The sequence below is a fragment of the Neophocaena asiaeorientalis genome, unplaced genomic scaffold, assembly GCF_003031525.2.
Source record: "Neophocaena asiaeorientalis asiaeorientalis breed wild unplaced genomic scaffold, Neophocaena_asiaeorientalis_V1.1 scaffold550, whole genome shotgun sequence".
Lineage (NCBI taxonomy): Eukaryota > Metazoa > Chordata > Mammalia > Artiodactyla > Phocoenidae > Neophocaena > Neophocaena asiaeorientalis.
The window spans coordinates 1,042,201-1,063,881 of record NW_020173396.1 but is presented as its reverse complement, the minus strand read 5'-3'; the positions used below and the strand labels follow the sequence as shown (position 1 = coordinate 1,063,881).

Genomic DNA, 21,681 nt, shown 5'->3' with positions numbered 1-21,681 from the left:
GTTCTTTATTATAAATTTTATGTCTCTGCTGAGAATTCCTGTATTTTCATTCAATGTGAGTATTCTTTTCCTTTAAGTCATTAAGTATAGTTATATACTTATAGTTCTTTAAGTCCTAATGATTCCAACAATGAATTAGCTTGGGATCAGTCTCTATTACTTGTCTTTTCTCTCTTAGGAGAACTCACACAACTCATCATATAGTTGTACTCACAGCTCAGATTTACTACAGGAATGTAGTGTGTGTGTGTGTGTGTGTGTGTGTGTGTGTGTGTGTGTGTGTAAGAAAGAAAGCTCATTATAAGGATGAGGGAGTATATCTTAAAAGCCCACTGACCACATTCAACATTAAATATATCAAGTTCCAGTGAATATTGGGAGGCGGAATAAGTTTCTGAGGGTATTTGGGAATAATCAGGTTGCCCACAATACAGACATCAGTATATAAGAGGATTAGAATGAAGAAGAGTTAAGAGTAAATTTTATGCTTAAAGAAGTAATTGTGGAGAACTAGGAATAAGAGAGTTCAGAATTGAGATATAAACTGGAAGGGAAAGTTCATAAAAGTACCAAGAAGAGATTGAAGAATTACTCAGTCCTAATATTCCAAAGAGGAAGTACCATTTCAAGCTTGAAAACATGATTTTTACATAATTATTTGACATATTTTAAAATTCATAGTTTCTCTTATATATATATATATATATATATATATATATATACACACATATACACACATATATATGTCACAGTATGACATATATTGAATATGTGGTGCTTGGGGGTGGGGGAAATAAGCAGAAATCCAAATTTTTCTTGTAATACTACAATCTAAACCTTCTTTGTCAGATGTTTTTCCCTACCCCTAGATTATTAGCTAGGCATGCATTATGGCTTTTCTGTTTACATTAGGATAATTTTGGAATGTCTCAATCTTAGTTATTTAAAAATCCAATATGATCTAAATCACTTTAAATGTTTCCTATTCATTGCTTCTCTTCATTCATTCTTTCTTCTTCTGTTTTTTTTTTTTTTTGGTCTTCCACACTTTTTCTGCCTTCTCTGATTTTAATTGAACATTTTATGATTCCAGTTTCCATCCTCTCTTAAGATACCAATTAAAACTTTTGTTTTTGGATGTTCTAAAATAGTTGCCTTACAATTTGCAATATACATTTACAACTTACCTAAGTCCACTTTCAAATAACACTATAATGCTTCATGGGTAGTGAAAGTACAAAGTATTTTCAATTTCTCCCTCCTGTCCTTTATAACACTGCTGTCATTCATTTCACTTACCCATAAGCTATAATCAAAGAACACAATGTTGATATTATTTTGAACAATGTTATCTGTTACATCAATTAAGAGAAGTTTAAAAAAATATTTTACCTTCATTTATTGCTTCTCAAAAACTCTTTCTTCATGTAGATCCAAATTTCTGATGTATAACATTTCTAGCTCTTTGAAGAACTTCTTTTAACATTTCTTGCAGGGCAAGTCCACTGGTGACAATTTCCCTCAATTTTTGTTTGTCTGAGAAAGTCTTTATTTTTCCTCTATTTTCTAAGGATAATTTCACTGGATATCAAATTCTAGGTCTTCAAGACTTTAAATATATCATTCCATTTTCTTTTTGCATAGTTTCTGAAGAAAAGTTCAATGTAATTCATATCTTATTTTTTCTCTGTAGGCAACACTGGTTGTTTTCTCCCCTCTGACCTCTTTCAAGATTTTCTCATAGCCTTTCATTTTCTGCTGTTTGATTATATATGCCCAAGTGTAAGTTTTTAGTATTTAACCAGTTTAGAATCCTCTAAGCTTCCTGGATCTGTGGGTTTTAATCTGTCATTAATTTTGGAAAATTCTGTCCTTACTTCAAATAGTTCCTTTGTTCCTTTTCTCTCTTCTCCTTCTAGCATTCCCATTATGCATATGCTAACTTTTTGTAATTTCCCCACTTTTCTTGGATATTCTGTTTCATCTTCTTCATTCTTTTTTCTTTTCAGTTTTGGAAGTTTCTATTGACATATCCTCAATCTAGATTCTTTCCCTGGTTGTGTCCAGTCTACTTATGTGCCTACCAAAGGTGTTTTTCATTTCAGTTCCTGTGTTTTGGATTTCCAGCATGTCTTGTTGATTCCTTCTTAATGTTTTCACCTCTCTGCTTACTGTCCCCTTCTGTTTCTGCATGTTGTCCACTTTCCTTCCACTTCAAAGGCTAAAGTGGTCTGGAGTTGAGTATTTTCATTCCACTAGGTTGGTAACCCCCCAGTTGGTTAGGCTCTGGTAAAACAGTTTCCCTTAAAGGAAGATTTTATTAAGGAAAATAGAGAGCTCTGGGCATATTTGAAAATGCTCACTTTTCCTCTCCCACTGTCAAAAGAGAATTTTTATCTGATTTTCAAAGTGAGAAACTGGTAGGTCTCTTGGAGGTAGCAGTCACAAAAGTGTGCCCACCCCCCACCCCCAAGCAATGGAACCACTTGGAGTTTTAATTCTCAAATTAGTCCATGCGTTTTAATGCCTAAAGTAGTCCACAGAGAGCTTCTGGCAATTCATCTATTATAAGTGGAAACTAGGTTGTAGAAAAGTAAGAACAGAAGTGTGTAGAACAATTAAGAAACAATTAGAGCATCCAGTGAGGAGTAGCATAGTAGTTGTAGAGGTGGTGAGAATTGGTTAGATTTAGAATACCTTTTGAAAAGAGCCAATAGATTTTGCTGAGGGACTGACTGGATGTGAAACTTGTGAGAAAGAAGAATCAAACTATGAACTGAACAATTCTAAGAGTCAATATGGCATTTGCTGAGATGTAAAGATATACACTAGGAAGAGTGAAACAGGTTTTGGAAACAGAAAATGGTTTGAAATGCATGTTAAATATCCTAGTAGATATGTTGACTAAGAAGTTAGATACGTTAGTATAGAAATCAAAGAAATCATGGCTGGAAATGGCTATTTGGAAGCCATCAGCATAGTGATGCTATATAAAGACAGTGAAGGAAAGAATGAGATTACCTGGGGAATAAAGGTGGCTAAAGAGGGGAAGAGAGCTGAGACACACTAAGAAATGAGGCAGAGTCTAGCAAAGAACAATCAAAAGAGCTCTGTGAGTTCACAAAAGTCAAATGAAGAAAGCGTTTCAAGTTTCAAAAAGGAGGATGTGATGAACTGTGTCAAATGCTGGTGAATGGTTAAGCAAGATGAAAACTAAGTGTTGCCCCTTGGATTTATCAGGATTGTTTAAATGCCCAGATATCTACAAACTCCCTTTTTATGAAAACATATAAACTAGCTAAGAGGTCTCACATTCAAGTGTGCGTAAGAATTAAAGACCTAGAGTTTATACTTAACATCACGTATCCTGCACTTTGTGGGCCACTTACAGTATTTTCATGAGTAATTTTTACTCTCAGGGATTTTTACCGTAAAGGCTGAGTTTAGATCCAACCCACTGTTAGCGATGTGATCCTTGCTTTACACAGCTGTTTCCAATCTATCCTATTAGCAGTCAGTAGATAAAGAAAATGAGTACCTACTTCACGTAAGTCATAATTTACAGGTAAATTTAATTTTCTAAATCTAGACTTTTCCACTCCCTGTCTTTTCTGGTGTTGAAGGGACCAGGTGAAGCGGGATAAACCATGTGTGGGAGAGTGGGCAATTAATGGCATGGGCACTCTCCCAACTGTTTTTAAACTACGCTTGGAGAACGAGGCTTCACGGTGGCCCCATACTCTGAAGTAACCCAGGAAGGGGTGTCCCTTACTCCAGAAGAAAGAGCGAAGGAAAGGCGAAGAGAGCCCCCAATGACATAACAGGACAATCCCTCCCTCCCGCGTGCCTTTCTCTCCCAGCCCACCTACCGCCACAACAACCGACCCAGCGACCACGCCCCGCCTCCTTCCGGCTTGTCGCGGCCGCCGCCGACGTGTGCGCAATGACGTTTCAATCGCCTGCGGACCCCGGAAGTGCAACTGGAACTTGTTCGGGGCGCGGATCCGGAGAGGGAAAGTCGTAACAACCGCACGAGGGAGTTCGGCTGGCGAGCTGGAAGGCCACGCCTCCTCCCGCCTCCCCCCACAGCCCTGTAGCTGGGGGCAGAGCTCAGGTAGGACCTGCGTTTGCCGGGTTGTGAACTCCCGGGGGGGCAGGCCCGGGCCGGAATCAGAGGAAGAGGCTGGCCTTGGTTCGTCTCGGGCGGGGGTCGCTGGCGCCGCGTTTCCTGCGGACACTTCTGCCCTGTGTACAGGACCCCGCTGATGGGCAGCTTACACCTGCCATTTCCACTTCCGAGGCGGGGCATTACACATGTGTTCCCTGGATGAGTCTCCTTACTCTTGGACGTTTGGGGTTCTGGGAGCCTAGAGACTGTAGCGTAATGGGCCTTTCTAAGCTTTCTCAGGTGGGGAGGTTTGGTGGTTCTCTGGTTGAAGATTTTTCTACGAAAATGATCATCACCTGCCAAACCTTTACCAGAAGACATTCGCTGTAGGCAGAAGATTAAAGTGCAGTTATAAAATGCTCCCCAAACTTGTAACGTGCATGGGCGCTGGTGGGACATTTCACTGGGATGAATTCTTAATTGAATACTTTTGACTTTGAAACAAAGTTAGGTATATTTTGGAGGCAGTCTTCTCTTTCTCTCATCCAGAGATTTAACATATTATTCTAGTGCTCCAGAGTGTGTATTTGTTATGCCAAGTAATTGGTTACTTAATTTTTGGCTATATTTATTGACAGTCTTATTGCCTTTGTCTGTTTCCCCAAATCCTGTGAAAAGTTGCAGAGTGAAAATCCTTTGGTTTTCAGGCTAGCGAGTGCCTTGTACCATTTATCAAAACAGGTGAAATGTGATGCAATCCACGGTATCTTTTTGTCTTAAAGCGGTGTTAGAGGTGTTTTCTTCGTGCTTGTTTTTTATCCCTCATTGTAAGGGACAGATACAGTAGTATTCATTTGATGTATTTAGAAAATAAGTCAGGGAGCAGTTTTTTGGCATTCTGGTACCAGGCTTCTATCTGACTCTTTAAGTGTTCCTTCCACTTAAGCCTAAACCAGGAATGCTGTGGATGGCTTAGAAGCAGTGGCTGTCGTGACGCTGGTAAATGGTAGAATAGCACCAACGCCAAGAGGGCAGCATGACCTATGAAACCGTAACCATGCACCCACTCATTCCATTAACAGGTATTTATGGGCAATCTTCAGTGTGCCAGGTGGTGTTCTAGTTGCTGGGCTCCCAATAGTGAACAAAATGGGCAGTCTTTGTTCTGAAATTTACACTGTAGCCCATCGAGAAGGACAGTTAGCAAGTAGATATATCAGATAGTGATAAGGGCTATGAAGAAAAATAAAGCACATTGAGGGGAGAGAGAATGAATGATGGAGGATGCTGTTTTAAATAGGGTGGTCAAAACCTGCCTCTCTGGCCGAGACAGTGAGAGGCCCGCGCACCGCAATGAAGAGTGGCCCTGCTCGCCGCAACTAGAGAAAGCCCTTGCACGGAAATGAAGACCCAAAACAGCCAAAAATAAATAAATAAATTTATATTAAAAAAAACTAGTCACAGGACAAGGCAGTTCCCATTCTACCATTTAAAAAAAAAAATCCTGCCTCTCTGATAAGAGGACTTTTGAGTAGGGATCTGCATGAAATCAGAGAGTGAGCTCTGCAGGTATGTGGGTATGTGTTTTAGGCTAGGAAAAGGCCCTGAGGCAGGAATGTATTGGTATATCTTGGAATAGCAAGGATACAGGCATGGAGGCATCAGTGTTTAAAAATCTCAGGAATATTTACTCAGTGTTTTGTGTGAGCCTGAGAGATCTTTTTTATTGACAGCCTGTTTTTCTCAGCTTTCCCAGGCAGACCTCTATGAGGATAATCTGATGTCTTCAGATATGTAGAGATGTTTCCAAGCTTTTCATTAGTGCAAACAAAATTAAGCACTATTTACTCTGTTGAACATAACTTGAGCTGTCTGTTTTAGGGTCAGATTGGGTTTGTACAGTGGTCGTGGGTAACTAAGTAGCAAGTGAAATAAGCTAACTTATGTCAACTTTACTTTTCATTCCTTTTTTTAAAAATTGTGGTAAAATATACATAACATACAATTAGTCATTTTAACCATTTTTAAGTGTACATTTCAGTGGAATTAAGTACATTCACGTTGTTATGCAGCTGTCACTACCATCCATTTCCAGATCTTTTCATCTTTCCCAGCTGAAACTCCATACCCATTAAACCTTAACTCCCCATTCCCCTCTCTCCTCAGCACTGGACAACCACTAAGCTACTTTCTCTATGAATTTTCTGTTTCTGTCTAGATACCTCATATAAGTGGAATCATACGACATTTGTCCTTCTTCACTGGCTTATTTTGCTTAGCATAGTGACTTCACAGTTCATGTATGTTGTAGCATATGTTAAAATGTTCTTCCTTTTTTTTCTTTTTTTTTTTTTTTTTGCGGTACACGGGCCTCTCACTGCTGTGGCCTCTCCTGTTGCGGAGCACAGGCTCTGGACGCGCAGGCTCAACGGCCATGGCTCACGGGCCCAGCCGCTCCGTGGCATGTGGGATCTTCCCAGACCGGGGCACGAACCCGTGTCCCCTGCATCGGCAGGCAGACTCTTAACCACTGTGCCACCAGGGAAGTCCATGTTCTTCCTTTTTAAGGCTGAATAATATTCCATTGTATATATAGACTACAATTTGTTTATCCATTCATTTGTCTGTGAATGCTGGGGTTGCTTCCACCTTTTGGCTATTTTGAATAATGCTGCTATGAACATGAGTGTGCAGATATCTGTTTGAGTCTCCTGCTTTAATTCTTTTGGTTATATACCCAGAAGTGGAAGTGCTGGATCATGTGTTAATTCTATGTTTATTTTTTTAAGTATTGACATATTATTAACAACAATGGCTACACTATTTTACATTCCTACTGGCAATGCATGGAGGCTCCATTTTCTCTGCATCATCACCAGCACTTCTCCACGTCCTCACCAAGCACATTTTCTCTCTCTCTCTTTTTTTTAAATAATAGCCATCCTAATGGGTGTGAAGTAGTATCCTAATGGGTGTGAAGCCATCCTAATGGGTGTGAAGTAGTATCTCAGTGATTTTGACTTCCCTACTAGTTGGTGATATTAAGCATCTTTTCATATGCGTTTTGGCCATATGTATATCTTTTTTGGAGCATTTTTCATTTAAGATCTGATTTTTTTTTTTTTTTTTTGGCTGTGCCACATGGCTTGTGGGATCTCAGTTCCCAGGGATTGAACCTGGGCCATGGCAGTGAAAGCCCAGAATCCTAACCACTAGACCACCAGGGAACTCCCCTTAAGGTCTGATCTTAATAGAAAATTTTGCAGGGTTTTTTGGGGTAAATTTTTTAAGGGTTAAGAAAGCAGCCACCTTGTCTTCTGTTACTTTTTTAACCCTAAAATACTGTAGTTGTAAAAACTTAAATTGTCTATAGACCAAGTATCTGCAGTAACTCCAAAGTTAGAAGTAAAAGAAACCATAAAGCATCTTTTGTAACAGTGAATGAACCCCTGGGTATCAGACTGTGATGAAAAGAGTTCTGAGCAGCCAAAGATCATCCCCACCTGCTTTCATTCTTTTTTCTTTTTATTTAGAAGGAAAGGAGTGTATCAATTGGCTGACTATGGCTGTGAAATAGATCTCTTTTTTTATGGTAGCTGAGAAGAGCAGGAAAAGAGATAAAAATGATGAAGAAACAGAAAAAGAAGTGTTAGTAGTTGGATGTAGCTAGAAGGAGAATGGCAAAGGAGTTCAGTAACAGTAATGGACCTTAAGCACCAGAACTGACAGCAGAAGAGGGGGACCTGGCAACAAAGTGACAGAAAGTAATATAGCTCTACAGATTGGAATGGGATGGGGGACAGGGAGAAAGTGCAGCTGTATCTCAGCATGTGGTTCTGAAGTCAGCCACCTAGCCTTAAGTGATTCAGTATGACCTACTGTATACAAAGTAACATATGTCAGTTCATCTGGTTCAGCAGTTAGTATTTGGAGGGTGTGCAGTGCATACAGTCCTACAGAAGTAAACTAAGTTGTTCAGACCATGTATCACATCATTTCCAACCATAGAGTAATGAGGTTTGAGTAATTTAATGAGTAATGTGTAATTTAACAATGTTCAGCATTGTTAAGAAAAAAATTTTTAGACTATCTGTTTAAGAGAGGAAGGAATTTTTTTATTCAGAATGGCTGATGACCCATTAATGCAAGGTAACACATCTTTTTTTTTTTTTTAACTATTGAATGTTTTGTACCCTATTCTTTATTAAATACTCTTCATTTAGCTAACTATTTCAGTTATAAAGCTTATTTAAGTTGATTACTTTGCTTTGATTTAAAGTAATAAATGAAAAATTGTACCACATTTTTGCTTATCACTCTTTGACAAATTAAAATTGATTAATTTGCTACAGATGAGGTAGCAGATGACTGACTTGCTTAACATTTTACAGCTAAGTTAAAGATAATTTAGAGGTAGAAGTGCTGTGCTGCTTTCTCTGATATTGTATTCTTGTCTCCTTGTTTTTGAGAACAGTTCATTTTTGTAATACAGATACTGCAGTATAGATAGCAGATAATTTTTACCGTAGGGAAAAATATCACTGTGAAGACAGATCATTGAAGCAAAGCATTTATTGTATGTTTGTTTCCATTTCTTTATAGCAGATTGAATATTTTAAGCATGGTCTAGGTTGATAATATACTTAGGGTTGATTTGCTCAGAGGTTAGAGAGGTGCTAATAAGACTAAGACTGTGGATTCGGGCCTTGTAAGGCCCTTTAATAGCTAATTAAGGGAATGATAGCAACTAATACCCAACATTGTAACTGCCAATGGCTGTGGGATGTGGCTACTATTCTTATCCCCTGCTAATCACATTGCCATTATCTGTGATAGGTATAAGAAAGCAACATGAAAGATACTATATGTGGCTCAACAGATACAGTATCTCTATTTAAAAAACAATTTGGAGTTAATATCCAAGGTAATGAAGGAGTGTGATACCCTTTTCATTTACAAAGCATAGCTTAGTTTTGTGTGCTTTGTTTAGAACATGGAACAAGCTAGAATTGTGACCAAGATTATAACTTGAGGTGATGCAGTTTAAGAAGTTGAAAAGTTTGATTAATTGATAGGTGAGATGCTCTCTTGATTTGAATTACCCCATTCTTCTTGATATCATCGTTTTTGTCTATACTATGGAAATGACTCTCTTACTAACTCAAGTAGTTCGGGAGTTAATCAATCATCTTGGTCCATTTGGTGTAATACCGTTTAATGTAGTTGGAGTATTTATCTTAAATGGTAATACCCAGGAATTGGTTGCGTGGCAGAGAGGAGAGGAAGGATCAGATCAGGAGGTAAAGGAAGTAGTGGCAGAAAAGTAAGGGGGTTTGTCAACAAGTGTTAGCTGAATGGGGATTGGGCACTGGTCTCGAAAGAGATAGGGAGAAGGGAGGGATAAAGGAACAGAGAAGGGCCCAAGATCTACATGAACTGAAATATGAGGCAAGGAAAACAGGGCAATAGTTAGGCAGGATCTCAGTTATCTGAATCAGTAAAAGATGGATACCTAGTCATAAGGCAGTCTGGACCCCATACTTGAGGATCTTACGTGCTGGTTGGGGTGTCTGCTATAAAGACAAGACTTCAGCAAAATTTTTTGTATTATGATAGAAGTATGTATAGGATGGTATGGGAGAGGCACAATGCCTTACCTGGGGTTATTGAAAGGCTTTGTGGAAAAAATGCTACCTAAGTTGAAAACTTACAGATGAGTCATTTAAAAATAAAGTGGATGGGCTTCCCTGGTGGCGCAGTGGTTGAGAATCTGCCTGCCAATGCAGGGGACACGGGTTTGGGCCCTGGTCTGGGAAGATCCCACATGCCGCAGAGCAACTAGGCCTGTGAGCCACAACTACTGAGCCTGCGCGTCTGGAGCCCGTGCAGCGCGATGAAGAGTGGCCCCCGCTTGCTGCAACTAGAGAAAGCCCTCGCACAGAAACAAAGACCCAACACAGCCAAAAATAAATAAATAAATTTAAAATGATAAATCTAAGAGATTAAAAAAAAAACAACAGTGGAAAGGCTTTCTAGACAGAAGAAATACCTCTCAGCGGTCTGGTATTTGTAAAACACTAAAAGGAATTTACAACTACTAGAGCAGAAAGTTTGATTGTAATGAGAGATGGATTTGGAGAAAGAGATAGGAACCAAGTCATGGGAGGAGGGGCAGAGGATGTGAGGAGAATGTTGTATAGTTTGATAAGAGGCCTGGACTTGCCTCTTTAGGCAGTAGGAACTATTGAATAGTTTCTCTTGTCTCCTGTAGGGTAAAGGATTTAACCTTGCCCCAAAAGAGGTCTGGGCTTTGCCCTCAGCTTCTGGATGGTAATCTCTAGTATTTTTGTTTTCCTTGGAGCTTTGGGTCACATTGTCTAACAGTGTGATTTAGGTTAGGGGCTGCCTGTAGCCAGAGAGACTATGTGAGTTAGGGTAGGGGCTTTGGGTCCCTCGGTATCAGTTGACCTGGAAACTGAGATCAACCATGTGGGCATTCAGTCATGCCTGTGTAATGGAGCCCCAATAAAACTCTGAACACCATGTCTCCTGTGAGCTTTCCAGGTTGACAGTAGTCCGTGCATATTATGACATATAGTTTGCAAGAGAACAACATGTCCATAACTTCACAGAGAGAGGACATCAGCAGCTCTGTGTTTGGTACTCTCCTGAACTTTGTCCAATATGCTTTTTCCCTTCCCTGATGTTAATCTGTATTAATTTTCCTGTGGTAAACTATAATCATGAGTATAACAGTTTTCAGTGAGTTCTTTGGGTCTTCCTAGTGAATTATCAAGCCTGACAGGGCTTTGGGAGTCTTTGAACTTGTAATTGGTGTTAGAAGTGGAGGTTATCTCTTGTGCTGACTGTGCCATCTAACTGTGTAGTTGTCCAAAACCTTTCATATCTCCTTTCTCTGCTTCTTCCTTCCTCTGATTAGGGATAAAAATGGCTTTAGCATTTGAAAGCAGGGCCAAGTGAACTGATGATGTTGAAGCACCCTATCTTCTAAGATTGAGGCTGTTTGGAAAAGTATCAAGAATGTTATAACACAAATGTTCCTAAACATGATGTTATCCCTTGATACTTTTTAATTGCTGTGGACTCAGTTGCATTCTCTCAGAATTTGTATGTTGAAGCCCTAACCCCCCAAAAGTAATTAAGGTTAAATGAGGTCATATGAGTGGGACCCTGAACTGATAGCATTGGTGTCTTTCTATGAAGAGACACCTGAGATCTCACTTGATTTCCCTCTCTATCATGTTAGGACACAGCAACAAGGTGACTGCCTAAAAGCCAAGAAGAAAGTTCTCACCAAAAACCAACCCTGCCAGACCTTGATCTGAGATTTCTAGCCTTCAGAACTATGAGAAAATAAAGTTCTGTTGTTTGAGCCACCCCAGTATTTTGTTATGGCAGCTGGAGCAGACTAATACACCAGTTCATGACTGATCTTTTTTCTTTTTCTTAATCAGCAGTTGGGTTCCATGTACTCTAGTGGAAGAATGTTAAGAGTTCGATGAACTCAGTTTCCCATAGATCCACTTTAAAATTGAATCATCTGAAATTGTTCAAAAACTTGAAAGAAAGAAAGGCCTCAAAGAGGACTTTTATATTATATACCATCTAAAGTGATTGAGCAAAAAAGTTGGTACATGGAAGTAGAAGAAAGGAAGAAGGAAAAATGGAATGAAAAATGATAGATGGTAGGGTCTTTCCTGTAGGCTGGAGTCTGGCCTGAACTTTATACAGGATGACTCTAGGTTTGGTTTTGGGATCCAACAAAGTTGGTTTTACTGGAGACCATTTTGGACCTCTTTCATACACCATCAAAGTATTTTTGATCTGTAGCCTGTTCTTTTAAGGTCTTTTCCTACTTTTTTCTAGGTGACTAATATGATAAAATCAATTCATGCTAATGTATTTCACAGGTAATTGTAAGAGTATTATTGTTTATAGGTAATATTTCATTATTTTGAAACAGTGTGAGTGATTTAATGGTGAAATTTAATCTGCATTAGGAATACTGCAAGTACTTCTAAGAAACTAGATGACTCCATTTTATCATTGAAAACATCCTAGCATCATACAGATTCGTTTCACGTCCCTAAAAAATCCTCTCTATTATGCATATTCAGCCATCCTTCCTCCCTAACCCCTGGCAATCACTGATCTTTTTAGTCTCCATAGTTTTCCCTTTTCCAGAATATCATATAGTTGGAATCGTACAGTATGCAGGCCTTTGGTGGTTGGCTTCTTTCACTTAGTAATATACTTTTAAGTTTCCTCCCTGTCTTTTCATGGCTTGATAGCTTTTTTTTTTTTTTTTTTGAGTGCTGCTGAATAATATTCTTTTGTATGGATGTACCACAATTGATTTATTCATTCATCTACTGAAGGACACCTTTGTTGTTTCTAAGCTTGGCAGTAGTGAATAAAGTTGCTCTTAATATCTGTTTGCAGATTTTTGTGTGGACATAAGTTTTCACCTAATTTGGGTAAATACCAAGGAGCATGATCCTGGATCGTATGGTGAGAATATGTTTAATTTTGAAAGAAACTGCCAAATTATCTTCCAACATAGCTGTATCATTTTGCATTCTCACCAACGAGTGAGAGTTCTCATTGCTCCATATCCTTGCCAGCATTTGGTGTTGTCAGTATTAAGGATTTTAGCCATTCAGATAGGTGTGTAGTGGTATCCCATTGTTTTTTGTTTTTTGTTATTTTTTTTTTGCGGTACGCGCGGGCCTCTCACTGCCGTGGCCCCTCCCATTGCAGAGCACAGGCTCCGGACGCGCAGACTCAGAGGCCATGGCCCATGGGCTCAGCCGCTCCGCATTATGTGGTATCCTCCCTGACCAGGGCACGAACCCGTGTCCCCTGCATCGGCAGGTGGACTCTCAACTACTGTACCACCAGGGAAGCCCGTCCCGTTGTTGTTTTAATTTGCAATTCCTTAATGACATGATGTTGTCATTTTCCATCTGTATATCTTCTTTGTATATCAAGCTTATTTTCCATCTGTATATCTTCTTTGGTGAGGTGTCTGTTCAGGTCTTTTGCCCATTTTTTAATTGGGTTGTTTTCTTATTGTTGAGTTTTAAGAGTTCTTCATATATATTGAATAAGATACCTTTATTAGATATGTCTTTTGAAAATATTTTCTCTCAGTCTCTGGCTTTTTTCATTCCCTTGACAGTATCTTTTACAGAGAAAGTCGTGGCTCCTTTTTGTTTAACAGTCCTTTTATTAGTTTATTTCTGGCTTCTCATGTTTTACTATAAGCAGCAAAAAGAACCAGGTGGCACATTCAGCACTCTAGTTGGAAATCTCCTTGTTAGATCAACCACTTCATTAGGTATATTTTCTACGTTCCATATAATTCCATGGGATACTGCAGTTGCTGCCACTACATTAACAACCCCTTCCTCGAGTTTCCAATAACATTTACTTTGCTTTCTTGCAGGTCCTCACCCACAGCCTTATCAAAGACCATGGGGCATCTATTAACAGATTCTTCAGGCTGCTGTAGGCTTTCTGTAACACTCTTTTCAGAGCCCTCTGCCTGGTTCCTCAAGCTACTCTTGAGGTTTTTGGTATGGCAGCATTCCACTTCCAGGTACCAGTTGGTTTCTACTGCTGCCCTAAAAGTAGTTGCAGTACTAAGGTTTCTGTAAAACAAATCACGTGGTTGACCGAATTACAGCACAACTTGAATTCGCAATCCTAAAGGACGGATTGGGACCTTGACAATTGGGATGGGTACATATAGGCAGATTCTGGTGAAGCTAGACACCTTGGATCTCTAAATTCTCTTGAACCTTCTTTGCCAGTAGAAGCAACCCTTCTACTCCTTCCCAGGAGGCCTGTCTCCCCTGGTCTAAAGAACCTGTAATGGCCTCCCCTTAGTTGCCCACAATGGATTGCTGATCTTCCTCTTATTCCAACCACCTTCCCTTGCTTCTAGACCTATAACCAAACTTGAGTCCAAACAGACCCCAGAGGGTGAGGTAAAAAGTTTACATGAAGATGTGTGTGATTTTCGCCAACTTATATCAATAGAAATCAGGGAATTGTGTGTGGGAATGGATTCTAAGAATGTGGAATCAGGTTAAAGGAATATACAGTTGGGTCAGGCAGTGGTGGGGCTGTTGGTGGCAGTGGTTATGGTGATGTCAGGGAATCCTGTAAGGATTATATTGTTAAGAGGATATTCTAAGTTAGAAAATGAGTGATAATGGGGACCTAAATTAAGACAACAGTGTTGGGGATCCGAAAGAAAGAAGTGATGCTTCTTGTTCCTTTGGTACATTTTGCGTAATGTTTTAGCATTTGCAATTTTATTAGTTAATGGCCTCTCTCACTAGACCAAGCTATTCAGTTGCTAGGACCATTTATTTTTGTAACAGCATGAGAAGCAGCAAACATTATATGCCAGGTATTGTTCTAAGAACATAAAATACATTAGTTCAGGTCTTCCCTGGTGGCACAGTGGTTAAGAATCCTCCTGCCAATGCAGGGGACAAGGGTTCGAGCCCTGGTCCAGGAAGATCCCACATGCCACGGAGCAACTAAGCCCGTGCACCACAACTACTGAGCCTGTGCTCTAGAGCCCATGCTCCGCAACAAGAGAAGCCACCGCAATGAGGAGCCCGAGCACCGCAACAAAGAGTAGCTCCTGCTCATTGCAACTAGAGAAAGCCCACGTACAGCAACAAAGACCCAACACAGCCAAAAATAAAAATAAATAAATTTATTTTTAAAAAATGCATTAGTTCATTTGATCCCCACAGCTATCCTTAAGTAGGTACTAATGTTAAGTGCATTTTTTAGATGTGGAAACAAGGTTACAGTATTGAGGGTCCTCAGGACTGCCCTTAGGTTTGATGATTTGCTGGAAGTACTCCCAGAACTCAGAAAAGCTATTAAATTTACAGTTTCAGTCTACTACAGTGAAAGGATACAGATTAAAAACAGCAAATGGAAAAAGCACATAGGGCTGAGTCCAGGAGAGACTAGGTATTAGCTTCTACTTGTCCTCTCTCAAAAGTCATACAGGAAGTACTTAATTCTCCCAGCAACAGTGTGTGACAACAAGTGCAAAGTGTTAGCAAGCAATGATGCTCCCCTGAGGCTTGGTGTCCTGAGTGTTTTTAGAGTATCAGTCACATAGGCATGGAGTGCCCCCATGACCAACTCAGTCTCCAGCCCTTGCAGATATCAGACTGATACAGCATGCCACAGGATCCAGGTAAATAAAAACATGCATTCACCATAAATCATATGGTTAGTATAAACTGTATGGCATGGCCCATGGCCTCAGGCATATGGAGATACTATTATCAGTCATGATATTCCAAGGACTTATAGGTTAACTCCCAGAAGCCAGTCAAGAGTCAGTCCTTTCTATAGAATATACAGATTTGGGACATCCCAAGCCTTCTGAGTTAACCTTTCACTGCACACCTGGAGGTTAAGTACCTTGCCCTAGGTATTACATAGAATAAATGGCAGAGTTAAAATTTAAGCACAGGCATTCTGGCTCCAGTGTCAGTTGTTTTAACCATATATTCTACTGCCTTTTGGCATCGCTTCTATCAAACGCAGAATCTGATATGTTTGATACATTTAATAAATTTTTATTATGTGAATGAATGAAGGAATGATAGGAAACTGTAGGCTAGGTCTGCTGATTCAATAAAGGTCATTAGTTTTAAAGCTTTTGCATGAAATACCATATGTCCATATCTATTCCCCAGCTCTCTAAAATCTATGTAAGTTATTAGACACTCATTGAAGATCAGCTTAAGTTTCTTTTTTGCTCTCTTCATGTGTGTATATATTGCTCAATTGACTTGAGTAGTAGGATTAGAAATCTAATTATTTCTAATGTGTTAAGAAAGTATATGACTACTTGCAATTTCAATATTTAGAGCTATTTTTCTGGTTGACAGTCTTATGAATTCCTCAATAGCAGTTATAATTATAGTCAAAGCTAAATACTTGTGATATTTAGGTTATTTTTCTATTTGTGTATATTTGCTAATTTCTCTTGGAATAAATAATAAGGTTTGGCTGAAATGTAGAAGTAATCCCTCCTCAAGTAATAGTTTATTTATTTGTCATACTTTTTTCTACCCACAGGATATATCATTCTCCATGGAATGAGTACTACCATAACATGTAAAGATTTTAGGGAAATAGAATAAATCATGCCAATTACCATTTATTTTAACATTTAAAAAGTCTCCCCACCTTTATCTGTTGTAGCTTTAAGGTATAATTGAAGTGCAATAAATTGTACATATTTATATAATTTGATGTTTTAGCATACTTCCTTGAAACTCTCATCACAGTCAAGATAAGGAATATTTCTGTCGCCTCCAAATGTTTTCTTCTGCCATTTTCCATTGGTCATTTATATGTCTTCTCTCAAGAGGTAGCTGTTTAAATCTTTTTCCTACTTTTAAATTTGCTTGTCTTATTATTGAGTTGTAAGAGTTTTTAAAAAAAATATAATCTGTACAAGTTCTTCCAAATATTTTCTCCATTCTGTGGCTTCTTTTTCATTTTCTTAATGTTATTTTTTGAAAAGCAAGCACAGATTATCAATTTTTATCCTTTTATGATTTGTGGGGTTTTTTTTTATTGTTGTTCTGAGAAAACTGCCTGCTGTAAGGTTCCAAATATTTTCTCCTGTGTTTTCTTCTAAATTTTTATAATTTTAGGTGTTATATTCATGTTCATGATCTATGTTGGGTCAGTTTTTATGTATGACATGAGGTAAGAGTTGGTTTTATCTTTTTCCAAACAGATAATTCATTTGAATCAACACCATTTATTGAAGAGTTTTCTTCTGTTGAATAGACTAGCACCTTTTTTGGAAATCAACTGACTTCCAGCGTGTTGGTCTATTTTTAGACTCTCTATTCTGTTTCATTGATGTATATGTCTATCTTTATATTAATTCCAAACTGTTTTGATTACTGTAGCTTTATGTTAAGTCTTGAAATTAGGTAAGGTGCATCTTCCACTTTGTTCTGCTAGAAATTTGCTTTGGTTATTCTAAATCTTTTGTATTTCTGTATGAATTTCAGAATTAGCTTGCCAATATCTGCAAAATAGCCTGTTGTGATTCTGATTGAGGTTGTGCTGAATCTATAAATCAATCTGGGGAGAAATGTCATCATAAAAATACTGAATTTTCTAATCCATGAAAATGGTATTTCTTTGCTTTTATTTAGATTGTCTTTGATTTCTCTCAGCAAAGTAGTTTTTAGTGTAGCAGTCTTGGATAGCTTTTATTAGATTTACTTTTAGGTATTTTATGTTTTTTGGTACCACTGAAATGAAATTTTTTTCAAATTTTCTGATTGTTCTTGACATTTATATGTATATATTTATATAAATAATGTTGCTTTTTATATAATTACCTTGTAGTTTCTCACCATGTTAAATTTATTTATTAGCAATAGTAGTTGTTTTGTAGTTTTTCTAGGATTTTCTATGTAAACAGTCATATAAATGCAATCAGGCATAATTTTGCTTCTAATCTCTATCTTTTTTTTTTTTCCTTAGCTAAGTATATTGACTTAAGCATCATGTGTAGGGCAGGCAGGTTACCTATGTGTCCAAAGTTCACTTTGTAATAAACTTATGAACAAAGCCAATCAAATACTACATTTTATTTATCAATAACTTACCTATATTAACTTTTCTCAATTCACTTAATGATAAGAATGGGTATTCATAAGTTAATGGACAAAGCCAATCAAATACTGCATTTTATGTACCCTATACATGTTTAATTTTGTTAATCCACTTAATGGTGAAAGTGGGCGTTCTTACCTTGTTACTGATCTGAGGGAGAAAGAATTCAATTTTTCAACATTTTTAATTTTGCACTCATTACTCAATGCTTTTGCAGTCATAACTCTTCTCTAGCCTGATAATTTGTCTTCTCTCAGGGAAGACACTCATCTGGCTTAGAAAACTTTGAGTTGCATATGTTCCCCCTTTTTGACACCAGGTATGTTTTGATAGGTAACTGCCCACGTGGTATTGTAGTAGCTATAAAGCATTTAAATTCAGTGGAGAATTAAGATGTCGATAGGGTAGATAACATGGTATTTGATTTATTTTCTTCATTAATTTATTGTACTGTGAACTTTGGAAGACACTGATTGTCTGCCCTACATATTATGCTTAAGACATCATAGATTGCTGAGAAGAGCCAGAGGGTTTTATATTCTAACTTGTAGTTGTTTGCACTTAGTTCTCCACTCCTGGAACTGACCTTTCATATTTTTTAGTGAGAAATGCTTAGGGTGTAGAAGGAACACCATCCTCATTTCTTACTACTTTTTAGTCCATGATTTTCCTACTCTCTTCTATTTACCTGGCATTGCATTCCAAGTGACTGGAATGGAAAATCGGTGTTGAAAATGTCAGGATTTGTTGTACTCAGATGTTTAGATACTGTTTAATGTGGTTTGAAATCTTGTGGTTCTTCTCTTTCCCATTTATGAGCTAGTTTGCCAGTGTCTGTCACATATTTAAAATCTGTGTAAATAAAACAGTTGGGATTGTTTACATATTGACTTTAAGGTGAAAATTACAGTGATATTTGAGGGAGAATGCCTTTTCTTCTGTTGCTGCTCTCTTCATTGAGAAGTTTCTCATTTGATCAATCTTGTACTTTTATTGGGCCATATGACTTTTAAAATATCATATATGGTTTACATTTTCCATGTAGTTGTTTATTCAGCCCTAATGTTTACTGGTCTACTATGCATTTCAGAAGATTCTGAAATCATAAAATTGGTTTGAAACTTAGAATAAGATAGGAAGGTCTGCCTGTGTCAAACCTACACCACATATTGAACCCAGCTTTACCAAAGCCCTAAACTATTGTATTAGGCACTGACCAAACCAATAATGAAGTGATACTGTGTTTCCTTAGGGCTATTATTTTTAGTGTGTATTGCTTCCATTTGAACGAGGACCTGACTGTATATATTATGTAGACCGTATGCTTCTATATGACTTTTGTTCCTACTATCTATTAGTTCTTTTCTTTTAATACATTTTAAAATAATTAATTAATTAATTTTTGGCTGCATTGGGTCTTTGTTACCATGCGCGGGCTTTCTCTTGTTGCGAAGAGCGGGGGCTAATCTTCGTTGCGGTGCGCGGGCTTCAGTAGTTGTGGCACGTGGGCTTCAGTAGTTGTGGCTCGTGGGCTCTAGAGCACAGGCTCAGTAGTTGTGGCACACAGGCTTAGTTGCTCCGTGGCATGTGGCATGTGGGATCTTCCTGGACCAGGGCTTGAACCCGTGTAACCTGCATTGGCAGGTGGATTCTTAACCACTGTGCCACCAGGGAAGTCCCATATTAGTTCTTTCTGAATAAGACCTTGACTATATCATCTAAATCCAACCATATCCTCTAATAGTATCAATATTTTTTATTTAAGTAATTAATCTAGATTAGCTAATAGGTTTCATTTGAAAGAATGTCATTTATTGTTACTTATTTACTAAAATTGTGTAAATACAGTTTCAAAAAAAAAGGACTCATTTTTAAAATGTATTTATTTGTTTGTTTGTTTAATTTCTGGCCACACCGCACAGCTTGTCAGATCTTAGTTCCCCGACCAGGGATTGAACCCACGCCCTTGGCAGTGAAAGCACAGAGTCCTAACCACTGGACTGCCAGGGAATTCCTAAGGACTCATTTTTGCATTAATTATCCTTCCTCTGTCCATTTCGTGGGAATGTTATTTGCTTTAATAGGCTTTGACCATTTTATAAACAAGCCCTGTTTAAGTCAACATTTATGAGCCCATAATGTGTAAGACATGTCAGGATGAGGAAAACAGCCCTTATCCTCAGAGAGGTGAAATGACCTGTATACAGCTGACCATAATATAAAATACAAAGAGCTAAATTTCATGATGTACTTAGGGAGCACACTATTTGAGGAAAATATTTCCAGAATAGTACTTATTATGGAAATAGTAATGAGAAGTGTTTCAGAGTAGAAATGTTTTGTGTCTTAAGTTTAAATTTCATTTTTTAAATTAAGCAGTAAACTTTCTTATGAAGACATGGAAAAATATCTTAGCAAAATTGAGTTACACACTTTAGTTAAGATTACTCTAAAAATAAGAAAATAATTCTTCCTTAGAGAGTCTTAGACTGTAAACATGAAATGTATTTCTCTCAGAGCCCAACTACCTTTTGTTTTCTCTGAATGTTGACCTGATAGGAATTGCAGCACAATTTTCTAATCGATGGTCATTTATATCTGTTTTAGTTAATTCAGCCTTGAAATATAATGCATATATTCACCTACAGAATTACGGAACTGTTGGTTAACTTACTTATTAAGATGTATTACTGCCTAAGACTTGTTTTCAGTTTCTGCAGAACATTCGAGTGAGGTTGTCTTTTTCTATACATTCCATAATTACAAAACTTTAGTTTTTGGTTTATTGTTGGAAAGTGAATACATTTAGCATTTTTCCAATTACTGTTTTCTACTCATTTTTAAAGGCATATGAATATTAGCTATATCTAAAAATTAAAATATATAAATGAAGGACCAACTATTTACTTCATAAAATTAAAAAATTAAAACTATATTACAGAGGTCCTGAAATAGTGAATTTCCATGTAAATTTAAAATATAAATATACTTTTGGCATAAGTGTCTGAATTATACCCTTCATATTGGTTGTTACCAATTTATTTTTTGAAACCATTTTCTTAAATTAGGTGTTCCCTATTCAATAGACTATCTTGTCAGGTGAAGAATCTCTATGCGCCTCAGAGTTTACACCTCATTTCTTGCTTTTTCTTCTGAATGGTTTTTATTCAGAACTGACAGTTTTGTTGGCTCACTAATTAAATCACGTAGGATTCTTGAGTTTAAGAAGTCAACTCCAAAATATTGATTGTCTAAGCAATCATTTTAAAAAGGGAAGTGATGTTAGGTTTGGAATTGTTTCAGGACTTTATACAAGCCTGTTGTCTATTGTTTAGTAGATAACCATTATTAAAATAGAGACTGGAATTGTGAAAGAGCCTACTTCTATGCCTTTCCAGTTCTATGATTTTATGTTTTGAATCTATTTAAACTTGTCTTAAATAATATCCTTAGGCTTAGTGGTCTGTAAAGGGCCAGCCCTGGAGGCTTGCAGCTTACTTTGGGATCCTTGTAATATGTGTGTGTGTGTGTGTGTGTGTGTGTGTAAAACCAGGTTTACATGAATGAATAATAAAATATATGAATATTTTCATTAAAAGCAAAACCAAACCCATCAACCACATGAAGAGCAATGCCACAAGTTTACAGAAGCTCTGCCAACTTATGAATAGTTGGATTTCAGGTGGTTACTTAGGGACTAAGTAGTGCCTGAGGTCTTATAGCAAATTTGTGGATAATATTTCAAATCAACAAAATACAGGAAGGATAGGCCTTTAAATATATACTTAGACTAAGCATTGGTGCTAATTCTTTGTTAGTTCAGGCAGCTTTATAATTTTCTTACTGCTAATTTGTGTACC

General features: G+C 37.7%; 1 protein-coding gene and 1 long non-coding RNA gene across 4 annotated transcripts in view; one reads left to right on the top strand and one right to left on the bottom strand.

Moving 5' to 3' along the window:
• LOC112400966 (uncharacterized) overlaps positions 1 to 3,910 on the bottom strand; it is a 50,992-nt gene extending 47,082 nt beyond the window's left edge. Inside the window, exon 1 of the long non-coding RNA XR_003003494.1 lies at positions 3,870 to 3,910. This is a non-coding gene — a long non-coding RNA (uncharacterized LOC112400966). The remainder of the gene's footprint in view (positions 1 to 3,869) is intronic.
• Positions 3,911 to 3,967: 57 nt separating this feature from the next.
• ARB2A (ARB2 cotranscriptional regulator A) overlaps positions 3,968 to 21,681 on the top strand; it is a 431,289-nt gene continuing 413,575 nt past the window's right edge. For all 3 annotated transcript variants that reach the window (XM_024746976.1, XM_024746975.1, XM_024746977.1), the window contains exon 1: positions 3,968 to 4,114. The gene's annotated coding sequence lies outside the window, so the exon portion shown is untranslated. The remainder of the gene's footprint in view (positions 4,115 to 21,681) is intronic.